The sequence below is a fragment of the Procambarus clarkii genome, chromosome 28 (genome assembly GCF_040958095.1).
Source record: "Procambarus clarkii isolate CNS0578487 chromosome 28, FALCON_Pclarkii_2.0, whole genome shotgun sequence".
Taxonomy (NCBI): domain Eukaryota; kingdom Metazoa; phylum Arthropoda; class Malacostraca; order Decapoda; family Cambaridae; genus Procambarus; species Procambarus clarkii.
In genome coordinates, this window is record NC_091177.1 from 1245292 (window position 1) to 1259575 (window position 14284).

Below are 14284 nucleotides of genomic sequence, written 5' to 3' on the forward strand. Positions count from 1 at the left end.
TTAATTCATGAAAACTAGGCTTATTAGGCAAATCAGGCCTTGCATAGTAGGCTGAGAAGTGAGTTCTGGCTACTAGGTACGACATATATATATATATATATATATATATATATATATATATATATATATATATATATATATATATATATATATATATATATATATATATATTTAGTTGCCGCAATAACTATAATTATCTAACTGGCTTCATATAAACTGGTCTCTGGTACCAGCCTCTCTCTCTCTCTCTCTCTCTCTCTCTCTCTCTCTCTCTCTCTCTCTCTCTCTCTCTCTCTCTCTCTCTCTCTCTCTCTCTCTTTCTCTTTTTTTCTCTCTCTCTCTCTCTCGTAGTCAGTCTATATATTACGTGTCAAATAAGTAAATACAGTTTACAATAACATTATGTTAATGTTAATAACCTTTACATTATATACATTAACATTTACATTATATTCCTTAACAGTTCTCTATTCTTTCATGTTTTTCCAGAGGAGTCGAACGACTGTCAAAAATTCATCCTTCGATTAAGCCAACATAAGCGTCATTTAACCTCCGATCCGCGTTATTACATGATGTAATTGCATAGTTCAGAGTTGTGTAGATAGTTGATCAATTAAGACAAGGCTGCCTTAAGTCACTGGTTATCGCCTCCTGTGTCTCTTATTTCAGAATTATTCTTATATCTGTCATTTATGGTAGATAGGAGAAAGTATCAGATATCTCTGAGTGGACATTCAGATTATTATTTTTGATTTTGCAATACATTTTTTGCTATTGACATTATTATTATTATTATTATTATTATTATTATTATTGAGAAAATCCGTAGGAGCAGTGATGGGGATTCGAACCCATGCGGAGGATGTTCCCACGCACACGCCCCAGACCACTAAGCCAAGAGACATTTTTCGAACCCTCATATCAAGACTCCTACAGATTTTCTCAACAGTAAAACAGTAGAACAGTAGAGGAGTAGAACAGTAGAGGAGTAGAACAGTAGAAGAGTAGAACAGTAGAAGAGTAGAACAGTATAGGAGTAGAACAGTAGAGGAGTAGAACAGTAGAGGAGTAGAACAGTAAAGGAGTAGAACAGTAGAGGAGTAGAACAGAAGAGGAGAAGAACAGTAGAGTAGTAGAACAGTAGAGGAGTAGAACAGGAGTAGAACAGTAAAGGAGTAGAACAGTTAGAGGAGTAGAACAGAAGAGGAGAAGAACAGTAGAGGAGTAGAACAGTAGAGGAGTAGAACAGTAGAGGAGTAGAACAGAAGAGGAGTAGAACAGTAGAGGAGTAGAACAGAAGAGGAGTAGAACAGTAGAGGAGTAGAACAGTAAAGGAGTAGAACAGTAGAGGAGTAGAACAGAAGAGGAGAAGAACAGTAGAGGAGTAGAACAGTAGAGGAGTAGAACAGGAGTAGAACAGTAAAGGAGTAGAACAGTTAGAGGAGTAGAACAGAAGAGGAGAAGAACAGTAGAGGAGTAGAACAGTAGAGGAGTAGAACAGGAGTAGAACAGTAGAGGAGTAGAACAGTAGAGGAGTAGAACAGAAGAGGAGTAGAACAGTAGAGCAGTAGAACAGTAGAGGAGTAGAACAGAAGAGGAGTAGAACAGAAGAGGAGTAGAACAGTAGAGGAGTAGAACAGTAGAGGAGTAGAACAGAAGAGGAGTAGAACAGTAGAGGAGTAGAACAGTAAAGGAGTAGAACAGTAGAGGAGTAGAACAGAAGAGGAGTAGAACAGAAGAGGAGTAGAACAGTAGAGGAGTAGAACAGTAGAGGAGTAGAACAGTAGAGGAGTAGAACAGTAGAGGAGTAGAACAGTAGAGGAGTAGATCTAGCAGTAATATGGTAGTTAATATTAAGACTACGACCACCCCATGCGTCATGATGGTTGAGAACCTCAGCAGCTCCCCAGATGGTAATAACGAAGCTGGATCATCGCAGACCGGAAAAATATATAATGAAACGGAGCAGGAAGTTAAACCGAAAAATGAAAATTAACAGAACGAAAAGAATCGAGTCGCTCTTTTTTTCTGTCATGTTGTAGGTAGTGTATATATGATGTGTGTGTGTGTGTGTGAGTGTGAGTGTGAGTGTGAGTGTGTGTGTGTGTGTGTGTGTGTGTGTGTGTGTGTGTGTGTGTGTGTGTGTGTGTGAGTGTGTGTGTGTGTGTGTGTGTGTGTGTGTGTGTGTGTGTGTGTGTGAGTGTGTGTGTGTGTGAGTGTGTGTGTGTGTGAGTGTGAGTGTGTGTGTACTCACCTAGTTGAGTACACACACACTCACACTCACACACACACACACTCACACACACACACACTCACACACTGTGTGTGTGTGTGTGTGTGTGTGTGTGTGTGTGTGTGTGTGTGAGTGTGTGTGTGAGTGTGTGTGTGTGTGTGTGTGTGTGTGTGTGAGTGTGTGTGTGTGTGTGTGTGTGAGTGTGTGTGTGAGTGTGAGTGTGAGTGTGTGTGTGTGTGTGTGTGTGTGTGTGTGTGTGTGTGTGTGTGTGTGTGTGTGTGTGTACACTTACCTAGATGTGATGGGAGGGTCAAACATTCGCTTCCTGCCCCCCCCCCCCACATTTCCTACCTCTCCTTTCCGACCTCTTCTCAGTTTCTGCACAATACCTATATATAGTCCTCAGATTTGTGTGTTTCACTTTCACGGAAAGTTGCATATTGAGCTCGCCGCCACACACATCTCCTCTTGCACTCCGTTCCTCTTGCACTCCGTTCCTCTTGCACTCCGTTCCTCTTGCACTCCGTTCCTCTTTCACTAAAGAAGTGTTTCTTGACATCCCTCTACAGCCTATCTTCGTCTTCAGAGTCGCCTGGTCTTACCGTTTCTCACTTTGAAATATTGCTTTCTGTGAGAATTATCTTTTTTAGCAGGACGGAAATCGAACCACGGTTCTGCCGCTGCTGCTCCCAAGATTGTCTCATTGATATATTATGTTATTGGGGGGGTTGCCTTGTGTATTGCTTCCTTTGTCCAATCTGTCAATTACCCCTCGATATCTTACACGTTGTTATCATGTCTCCCCTTTGTGTGGAACTCCGCATATGTAATCTGCTATTCACATTTTCTAAATACGCTTAAAACCAAATGTATATAAATCTGTGAATAGTTTTACCGTTGGTTATGTGTGAGGAGCCTGCGCTCATGGCCTCTTGGCTGAGTGGGCTACAGAAGGCTGCCCTGCAGGATGCACCAAGACAGTCTTAACATCCATTATACCAGAACGATTTATGTAAAATGTAATTATATTATGTTCAAGGCAAAATGGGAGGGGGGGGACCTTCGACAAGCCTCCGGCTTCCTGTCCTCTTCGAGGCCACTAGGGTTAGTGCCCCCTCATGCATAATCAGGTAAATCAGGTAAAATTATTTAGACTTTCTTTGTTCAATGAACAAATCCACAAAGGCCGTGACGAGGATTCGAACCTACGTCCGAGAGCATCCCAGACGCTATCTTGAGGTTATCTTGAGATGATTTCGGGGCTTTTAGTGTCCCCGCGGCCCGGTCCTCGACCAGGCCTCCACCCCCAGGAAGCAGCCCGTGACAGCTGACTAACACCCAGGTACCTATTTACTGCTACGTAACAGGGGCAAAGGGTGAAAGAAACTCTGCCCATTGTTTCTCGCCGGCGCCCGGGATCGAACCCGGGACCACAGGATCACAAGTCCAGCGTGCTGTCCGCTCGGCCGACCGGCTTCCTTACGCTGCCTTAATCGACTGAGCTACGACATGGTCAAAAGAGTTGAAACCAGAAGTTCTTCTGAACTTACTCGTTTGATGCATCACGCTATTGTGATTTCTGTGTGTAAAGTTCCTTTGTTCGTTTATGTGTTATTAACAGAAAATGGCAGCATCAGGCACCATCTAGAAACGTCGCTAACTGAGTCTGTTATAGCGCTGTTATACAGAATCAAATGCGAATAGTCACACGATCGAATTTCATTGGAAAAAAATTTGTCAAGACAAAGTGCAGCAGCCAATCAGAAGGGAAGGGAACTATCAGGGAAAAGCGCCAAGCCATTACGACTATATAGCACTGGGAAGGGGTCAGGATAAGGATTTGGGATGGGACGGTGGGGAAGGAATGGTGCCCAAACTCTTGGACAGTCTGGGATTGAACGCCGACCTGCATGTGGGGAGACCGTCGCTCTACCGTCCAGTCCAAGTGGTTGGACAGGCAGCCCATCAGAGGCGAGGCGAGCCAGCACTTCGGACAGGGTACCAAAATCGGCTCACAAGGTGTCAAGGTCTTTGAGAAGACCAAGGTCTTCCTTTGTCAAGGAAGACCTTGACACCCTTGGTGTCAAGGTCTTCCTAGACGCCAAGGGTCTTCACCCAGGATTGTGATAGGCCAATTGTAAACGTCTTGAAGCTACGTGTTTTGATCGTAAACATATTTTTTAAATTTTCTCGGAAGGGGAAAACAATGATTAATGTTTCAATGGCTCATTTCTCATGTTGTGTATTATTTCACAATTATTTAATTTGTTTGAGTGAGAATAAATCTGAATTACATTTATCAGATAGTTTCTGGAGGTAATTTAAATGACAGTTTTTATATAAAAATCGAGCAACATGGCTCAACTGGTTGAATTTTGTGAATCATTGACACCAGGGGCCAGATTCGCGAAAGCACTTACGTAAGCACTTGCGAATGTATACATCTTTCCTCAATCTTTGACGGCTTTGGTTACATTTATTAAACACTTTACAAGCATGAAAACTTCCCAATCTACTGTTGTTATTGTTATAAACAGCCTCCTGGTGCTTCCAAGCTCATTAACTGTTTAATAATTGGAAACAGAGCAGCCAAAGATTGAGAAAAGATGTACAGGTTCGTAAATGTTTGCGTAAGTGCTTTCGTGAATCTGGCCCCAGTCTTACAAACCGATATAATAATCGTGTGTGGCTATTAAATCGAGACATTTACGAATAACTATGCACAACTCAACTGTCCAGACATGCGCAGAAGATACGGAAAATAAGGTCCCGTGCGCGCAGCACCATCTGGTGAACCAAAACACCTCAAGAAAGCTCAAGGTTCATTATTTCTGTCTTACACCACCTCGCGGAGACGCTTCTCAGAGCGAGGCCTTCAGCCGCACGGTGAGGGGGAAGAGGGGGGAAGGAGGGGGATAAGTATTGGGGAATATAGGATAGGAAGTGAAGGGATGGAAGATGAAGAGGGAGAAAAGAAGTGGTGGAAGAAAGGGAGGGATGCTATAAAGGAGAGACGGTGGGGGGGGGGGGGGAAATGGAGGCAGATGATAGGGAGAAGGAGGATGGAAGAGGAAGGAAAGGGGGATAATAGGAATAAGAAGAATAAACAGGAGTAGTGGGAAAGAAACAAACACATCCTAATCCTCCTCTTCCTCCTCCCTTCCCTCGAACCACCGTACTCTCCGGACAACAATTATTTATACACAATCCTTACCGCAGGCTGGGTACGTTGGGCCCTTACCGCAGGCTGGGTACGTTGGGCCCTTACCGCAGGCTGGGTACGTTGGGCCCTTACCGCAGGCTGGGTACGTTGGGCCCTTACCGCAGGCTGGGTACGTTGGACCCTTACCGCAGGCTGGGTACGTTGGGCCCTTACCGCAGGCTGGGTACGTTGGACCCTTACCGCAGGCTGGGTACGTTGGACCCTTACCGCAGGCTGGGTACGTTGGGCCCTTACCGCAGGCTGGGTACGTTGGACCCTTACCGCAGGCTGGGTACGTTGGACCCTTACCGCAGGCTGGGTACGTTGGGCCCTTACCGCAGGCTGGGTACGTTGGACCCTTACCGCAGGCTGGGTACGTTGGGCCCTTACCGCAGGCTGGGTACGTTGGACCCTTACCGCAGGCTGGGTACGTTGGGCCCTTACCGCAGGCTGGGTACGTTGGACCCTTACCGCAGGCTGGGTACGTTGGGCCCTTACCGCAGGCTGGGTACGTTGGACCCTTACCGCAGGCTGGGTACGTTGGACCCTTACCGCAGGCTGGGTACGTTGGGCCCTTACCGCAGGCTGGGTACGTTGGACCCTTACCGCAGGCTGGGTACGTTGGACCCTTACCGCAGGCTGGGTACGTTGGGCCCTTACCGCAGGCTGGGTACGTTGGACCCTTACCGCAGGCTGGGTACGTTGGACCCTTACCGCAGGCTGGGTACGTTGGACCCTTACCGCAGGCTGGGTACGTTGGGCCCTTACCGCAGGCTGGGTACGTTGGGCCCTTACCGCAGGCTGGGTACGTTGGGCCCTTACCGCAGGCTGGGTACGTTGGGCCCTTACCGCAGGCTGGGTACGTTGGGCCCTTACCGCAGGCTGGGTACGTTGGGCCCTTACCGCAGGCTGGGTACGTTGGGCCCTTACCGCAGGCTGGGTACGTTGGGCCCTTACTGCAGGCTGGGTACGTTGGGTCCTTACCGCAGGCTGGGTACGTTGGGCCCTTACCGCAGGCTGGGTACGTTGGGCCCTTACCGCAGGCTGGGTACGTTGGGCCCATTTCCACAGGCTGGGTACGTTGGGCCCCTAACCACAGGCTGGATACGTTGGGCCCTTACCGCAGGCTGGGTACGTTGGGCCCTTACCGCAGGCTGGGTACGTTGGGCCCTTACCGCAGGCTGGGTACGTTGGGCCCTTACCGCAGGCTGGGTACGTTGGACCCTTACCACAGGTTGGGTACGTTGGACCCTTACCGCAGGCTGGGTACGTTGGGCCCATTTCCACAGGCTGGGTACGTTGGGCCCCTAACCACAGGCTGGGTACGTTGGGCCCTTACCGCAGGCTGGGTACGTTGGGCCCTTACCGCAGGCTGGGTACGTTGGGCCCTTACCGAAGGCTGGGTACGTTGGACCCTTACCGCAGGCTGGGTACGTTGGGCCCTTACCGAAGGCTGGATACGTTGGGCCCTTACCGCAGGCTGGGTACGTTGGGCCCTTACCGCAGGCTGGGTACGTTGGGCCCTTACCGCAGGCTGGGTACGTTGGGCCCTTACCGCAGGCTGGGTACGTTGGGCCCTTACCACAGGTTGGGTACGTTGGACCCTTACCGCAGGCTGGGTACGTTGGGCCCATTTCTACAGGCTGGGTACGTTGGGCCCCTAACCACAGGCTGGGTACGTTGGGCCCTTACCGCAGGCTGGGTACGTTGGGCCCTTACCGCAGGCTGGGTACGTTGGGCCCTTACCGAAAGCTGGGTACGTTGGACCCTTACCGCAGGCTGGGTACGTTGGGCCCTTACCGAAGGCTGGATACGTTGGACCCTTACCGCAGGCTGGGTACGTTGGGCCCTTACCGAAGGCTGGGTATGTTGGGCCCCTAACCATAGGCTGGGTATGTTGGGCCCTTACCGCAGGCTGGGTACGTTCGACCCTTACTGCAGGCTGGGTACGTTGGGCTCTTACCCCAGGCTGGGTACGTTGGGCCCTTACCGCAGGCTGGGTACTTTGGGCCCTTACCGCAGGCTGGGAACGTTGGGCCCTTACTGCAGGCTGGGTATGTTGGGTCCTTACCGCAGGCTGGGTACGTTGGGTCCTTACCGCAGGCTGGGAACGTTGGGCCCTTACTGCAGGCTGGGTATGTTGGGTCCTTACCGCAGGCTGGGTACGTTGGGTCCTTACCGCAGGCTGGGTACGTTGGACCCTTACTGCAGGCTGGGTACATTGGGCCCTTACTGCAGGCTGGGTACGTTGGGCTCTTACCCCAGGCTGGGTACGTTGGGCCCTTACCACAGGCTGGGTACGTTGGGCTCTTACCGCAGGCTGGGTACGTTGGATCCTTACCGCAGGCTGGGTACGTTGGGCCCTTACCGCAGGCTGGGTATGTTGGGCCCTTACCGCAGGCTGGGTATGTTGGGCCCTTACCGCAGGCTGGGTATGTTGGGCCCTTACCGCAAGCTGGGTACGTTGGGCCCTTACCGCAGGCTGAATACACTGAACGCCCTCCCCGCGGCCAGAAATACCGCACCTGAACGTGATCTAATGATGTCTGTTGTCCACAATTGTGACAGTGTGGGCTTGTGTGCCTCCAGTGTCATTACTATATATATATATATTTTGGCATAACAAATTTGGAAATTCAGATTCGTGGCTCGGCCTAATTTTGCAATAGTCTCTTGTGTGAGGATCTGTGGCAGAGAAGAATGACATGTTACTGGATCACTGCGGACAGAGAAATAGCGTAAGCTACACTATTCCTTTGAGATGTATTTTATTATCTCAACGTTATCTTGAGGTTATCTTGAGATGATTTCGGGGCTTTTTAGTGTCCACCCGGCCAGGTCCTCGACCAGGCCTCCACCCCCAGGAAGCAGCCCGTGACAGCTGACTAACACCCAGGTACCTATTTTACTGCTAGGTAACAGGGGTATAGGGTGAAAGAAACTCTGCCCATTGTTTCTCGCCGGCGCCCGGGATCGAACCCGGGACCACAGGATCACACGTCCCGCGTGCTGTCCGCTCGGCCGACCGGCTTCCTAAGTTCAACGTACTTGAACTTGAATTATAAAAGACGTATGCAGCCAGGGGTGAGACTACTAGTCCACGGAGCTGGTTCTGCTGAAGAAACCTGATAATGGACCTTGATAATAGTCCAGGAGAGATCGAAATGCTTGTCAATTTTTTTCATTTCCAGATTTGTGGGTTGTTAAACCCAAGGACATTGGACTTATATACAACGGTAAGAGCTCCTGCCTCATTACGGGCTCACCTTAGCCCGTGCTACATGGACATTTCGTTCTGAGTAGCTAAATCTAAAACAACAACATCCTGCCTCAGATCCTCTGGACATGATAGATCCGTTGACATGACAGATCTATAGCCAGAGTGAGTCAAGGTTCAAGTCAAGTTGCTGTTCTCAGCCTTCTACCTTGACCAGGAAACTGTGATAGGATTATTGGCTGTCATCCAACAGAATGCTCTGTACGCAAGGAGTGAAGGAACGTTTGCCTCGGACAAAGTTTTGCAGCAGATGCTGTCGAGCAGAGAGAGAACATCAGGCACGTCATTCATCACAAGAGAGAACATCAGGCACCTCATTCATCACGAGAGAGAACATCAGGCACCTCATTCATCACGAGAGAGAACATCAGGCACCTCATTCATCACAAGAGAGAACATCAGGCACCTCATTCATCATACGAGCAGACAACAGGACAACGTTCAACATTCAACATTTTTCTCTCTCAAATTCTCAAAATTCTCAAATTCTCTCGCAAAATTGCGAGAGACAATTCTCAGCATCATCAATAAGAAACACCTCAGAGCCCAGCCTCCCAAAATTTCCCAGCAGACACGGAGGCAGGAAGCAGAGGTCCTCGTATCTTTATGTACCCAGCAGATACCAGCAGACAGCTTAGACCTCGTCGTCACAAGCTGAGTAATCAGCTTGAACACAGAGTGCACACAGCAGACGCCAGAGCTGAGAGCAGACGGTCAGGGGTAGTGTTGGTGCCGCGGCGGTAATGAACCCAGCAGACTCAGCAGACGCCAGAGGAGAGCAATGGGGGGAGCAGAGGCCCCCTAGCACGGCTGCTGCTGCTGGTCTGCACCGCTCAATTATGCATCAGGGGACGTTGAGGGTCGGACACACGTCTGTTCCACACACACACACGCACACACACGCACACACACACACACACGCACACACACACACACACACACACACACACACACACACACACACACACACACACACACACACACACACACACACACACATTACAAATGGCAGGAAACATTGCGGCTATTCCGTGGTGTTCGTTCATTCAGACCGAACACTGTATTAGCTCCGTTAATACGTGGTGCGAGGTGTTCCCCCCTGCCCCTTCGTCTGTTCCACTACCCCCCCCCCCCCCTCCGCCTGTTCCACTAGCCTGTTACACCCTCGTCGAACGCTCACTTTCCATCCCATTAAGCGTGAGGTGTAGGCACGAACATCTATCTCTTGAGTCTCTCATTATATTGCATTCTCTCGGTACATTAGACAACCGACGGTTAGAGAGGCGGGGTCCAAGAGCTAACAGCTGCTTCCTGAAGACACATATAGTAAATAAATGGGAAATATACACATGTACGTGTGCCTCTGAACCTGTGTCAAAGCCATTGGGCATCCTGTCTCCATTGAGGTCACTGGATAAAGTTGCCCTAAGGTAAATTCAGGTCAGTTATTAAAATACATAATATAGTATGTGACCGTATACATGACAATATATTCATATATAAATATACAAGAGTATATGGTCATGTATAGTCCATTTATATACTGTAATTATGCATTTAAAAAGCATTCTTATATACTTATTTATGTAGGTACATATATTAAGGAAAATTAATAGTATTATTTATCATACGTGTTGAAGTAACTAGCTGTCGTGGTGGAAGTAAATAATAATGATGAACAATGTATGGAGACGTAAATAATGATGAACAATGAATGGAGACGTAAATAATGATGAACAATGGATGGATGTAACTCCACTGAATCGGGGGCAGGTGAGGCAGCAAATGTGACCACACACTAAGGGGCAACACCTGGCCAAACCCACTCACACACACACACACACACACACACACACACACACACACACACACACACACACACACACACACACACACACACACACACACACACACACACCTATCTTGTTTCTGATATATGTAAATGATCTCCCGGAGGGTATCGATTCATTTCACTCAATGTTTGCGGACGATGCTAAAATTATGAGAAGGATTAAAACAGAAGAGAACTGTTTGAGGCTTCAAGAAGACATAGACAAGCTGAAGGAATGGTCGAACAAATGGTTGTTAGAGTTTAACCCAACCAAATGTAATGTAATGAAGATAGGTGTAGGGAGCAGGAGGCCAGATACAAGGTATCATCTGGGAGAGGAAATTCTTCAGGAGTCAGAGAAGGAAAAAGACTTGGGGGTTGATATCACGCCAGACCTGTCTCCTGCAGCACATATCAAGCGGATAACATCAGCGGCATATGCCAGGCTGGCCAACATACGAACGGCATTCAGAAACTTGTGTAAAGAATCATTCAGAAACTTGTGTAAAGAATCATTCAGAACTTTGTATACCACATATGTCAGGCCAATCCTGGAGTATGCAGCCCCAGCATGGAGTCCATATCTAGTCAAGGATAAGACTAAACTGGAAAAGGTTCAAAGGTTTACCACCAGACTAGTACCCGAGCTGAGAGGTATGAGCTACGAGGAGAGACTACGGGAATTAAACCTCACTTCGCTGGAAGACAGAAGAGTTAGGGGGGACATGATCACCACATTCAAGATTCTGAAGGGAATTGATAGGGTAGATAAAGACAGTCTATTTAACACAAGGGGAACACGCACAAGGGGACACAGGTGGAAACTGAGTGCCCAAATGAGCCACAGAGATATTAGAAAGAACTTTTTAGTGTCAGAGTGGTTGACAAATGGAATGCATTAGGGGGTGATGTGGTGGAGGCTGACTCCATACACAGTTTCAAGTGTAGATATGAGAGAGCCCGATAGGCTCAGGAATCTGTACACCTGTTGATTGACGGTTGAGAGGCGGGACCAAAGAGCCAGAGCTCAACCCCCGCAAACACAACTAGGTGAGTACAACTAGGTGAGTACACACACACACACTAAGATAACAATTGGGTAGAAACAGCCTATGCTATTCTATCTTTATTTTACGGGGATGGGGGGGGGATGTGTTTTATTATCTTAATAAACTGAACTGAACTGAGATAATAACTACATTGTGTAGTGAACGTTTTGTAAGATTTTTTTTTATTTATTTATTTTTTGCTCGGAACTGCAACTTGTCCTCAGGCCAGGCTCGTTAGAGGAGCGGCCGTCCTCCCCTCCCCGCCCCAAACACGCATTCGTCAATTTTAACATATACTGTGTAATGAAAATAAGTTTGTTGTCATGTATCAATTATTATACCGTAAAATTTCAAGTATAATTAGGCGTAGGTTAGGTGTTTAGGTTCTGTTGGGGAATTAGTTGTGTTAGAAGCACGTGGGGTGAAGCATTTTACGCATTTTACAGACTTGCGATTCGAGCAGAGGACGTCAGCGAAGCACTCACTGCTCGTGAAGCGTTCATACGTCATCAGTTGTGAGTCGTGTGTAAACCGTTTTTCATTCATTAACAAGGGGTTTGGCCTCCGAATTAACGAGCATTTGGCCGTTGTTTATAAAGACGGGGTGAGCCATCAGTGGTCTGCTGGCTGAGTGCTCAAGCGTACAGGTGTCGGTGGAGAGCTGACGGAAATCACTTCTTATTGGATCGGGTTTTGAGTTAATATATAATCTCGGTGCTGTGTTTCGTCTAGTGCTTATTGTGGATTATGTGATGCTGTTTGAGGCTGCATTTAGCGTCACCACGTGTGATTCTACAGTGTTGAAGACCGTCCAGTGGTGAGTATTTATGTGAAGATCTTCATTCTCTGATGGGGGGTAGGAAGGGAGGGAGGGAGGGGAGGTTAGGAGCGGTTACCAAAAAATCACTTACCACATTTCGTATTTTTTTCCGTATTTATTTTTTAATTTATTATTATTATTATTATTATTGTAGCTGTCGCGATTGGACGAGACGAAGCTTTACGTTTGACAATCTATTTTTTTTGTAAAGTTACATAGTACTGTGGCACTTGTTACCTGGAGGCCTACGAGTGGAGGCCTAAGTGGTAGGCCTCAACAACCACTCCGGAAGCCTGCTCCTGTAGGCTGCGTCCGTCATTATTAAACCATAATGTTGTAATAACAAAACTTGTTATCTGGAATATAAATAACAATTTTATTACAATCCTGCGTCCAGGTTAGACATAAAGAAGCGTTTTGTTTGATGTGATTTTCGTTCCTAAACAGCTGAGGGAGTGGGGGGGGGGGTGAAAATTGAGCAGTTTGCCAGTTTTTTTATGAGGAGTTGATGTAAATAGATTGAAACCCTTTTGCCTTTTGTTTTGATTCGTCAATGTTTTTGTTTTTGTGTGGTAGATGGTGTGGCATAACTATATATCTATATCTCTATCTATATCTATATCTCTGTATCTATATCTATATATAATGTATAAAGCGTTGATCAGTGCATTGTTGAAACTAAAAATTGTTGGCAGTGGGACAGTATAAAGGTATTTTTGCTAAAATTTATTAATATGTAAATAAATGCAATTAAATTGTAGAGTAAACATGAGGAGAAAGCGCAAGGACAGTACGACTATATAACACTTGGAAAGAGCTATTAGGACAAGGCGCTGGGATGGGACGGAGGGAAGGAATAGTGGCCCAACCAATTGGATCATCGGGGGATCGAACGCCGACCCTGCAAGAAGCGAGACCGTCGCTCTACCGACTAAGGACACTTAGTAATTACACCTTGCTCTTGTATACCTGCTCTCAAGCGTGTTATTCTTCTCGAGTTCCAAGCTCTTAAAGCTTTAGTTAGTTGTAAGCCTCCACACGGATAGTTTGTGGGCGCCGGGCTAGACGTCGCCCCCCCCCCCTAGGCTAGACGTACAGTTTTTGTTATACTGACCATTTAATTTATCTTCTGGTCAACGTAGATCCCGAAATGGTTCACCTGTTAATTAATCTGAGGACACGAGAGACGTGACAATTCGAACAAATGTTCCGAGTGACTTCGGCTTCCCGGACATGCGAGGAAAAGTGTCGTGTTTTTAACAGTGCATTTATCAGCCTTGTAATGGTCGGGAGACGGACGCCCTCGCTTCTCGCAGGGTTCGAGTTCGATCCCCGATGCTCCGAGTATTTAAGCTCCTCTTATTCCTTCCAGGGGCTGTATAGTCATACAGATTTAGCGCTTTCTCCTCGTGATTACCTTGCCTTATCCTGTTGGGATGTGTTATGGTGCCTGTATGGTGTCAGTAAGGCCCCTGTATGGTGCCTGTATACACGTATTATCCTAGTATTTGCTACCTGTATTGCCGAAGGATCTCCATTGGTCACGACGGTCGAAGGATAAGTTACCTGTCATAGGAGTCGACCACCCTGGCGAGAGTGTACTACCAGCCCCCCGTGTTCACCACACGACTAACTCGGGAGAACACTAGTGTGTTCCGTGTGCGGGTTGTTTCCTGGCAAAGGGACATAGACCAGAGTAAAAACAATTACATGTATGCAAATGTTTCTGAACGAATCACTTTATGCAAAGTTTACTATATTTCGGGCAGGTTAGTGAGTGAATGAGTGAGTGAATGAGTGAGTGAGTGAGTGTGTGAGTGGGAAGAGAATGAGAGAGAGAGAGAGAGAGGGAGGGAAAGAATAGTAGAAATA

General features: G+C 47.4%; 1 long non-coding RNA gene across 1 annotated transcript in view; it reads left to right on the forward strand.

Moving 5' to 3' along the window:
- Positions 1 to 12200: 12200 nt before the first annotated feature.
- LOC138369365 (uncharacterized) overlaps positions 12201 to 14284 on the forward strand; it is a 282936-nt gene continuing 280852 nt past the window's right edge. The window contains exon 1 of the long non-coding RNA XR_011229811.1: positions 12201 to 12409. This is a non-coding gene — a long non-coding RNA (uncharacterized lncRNA). The remainder of the gene's footprint in view (positions 12410 to 14284) is intronic.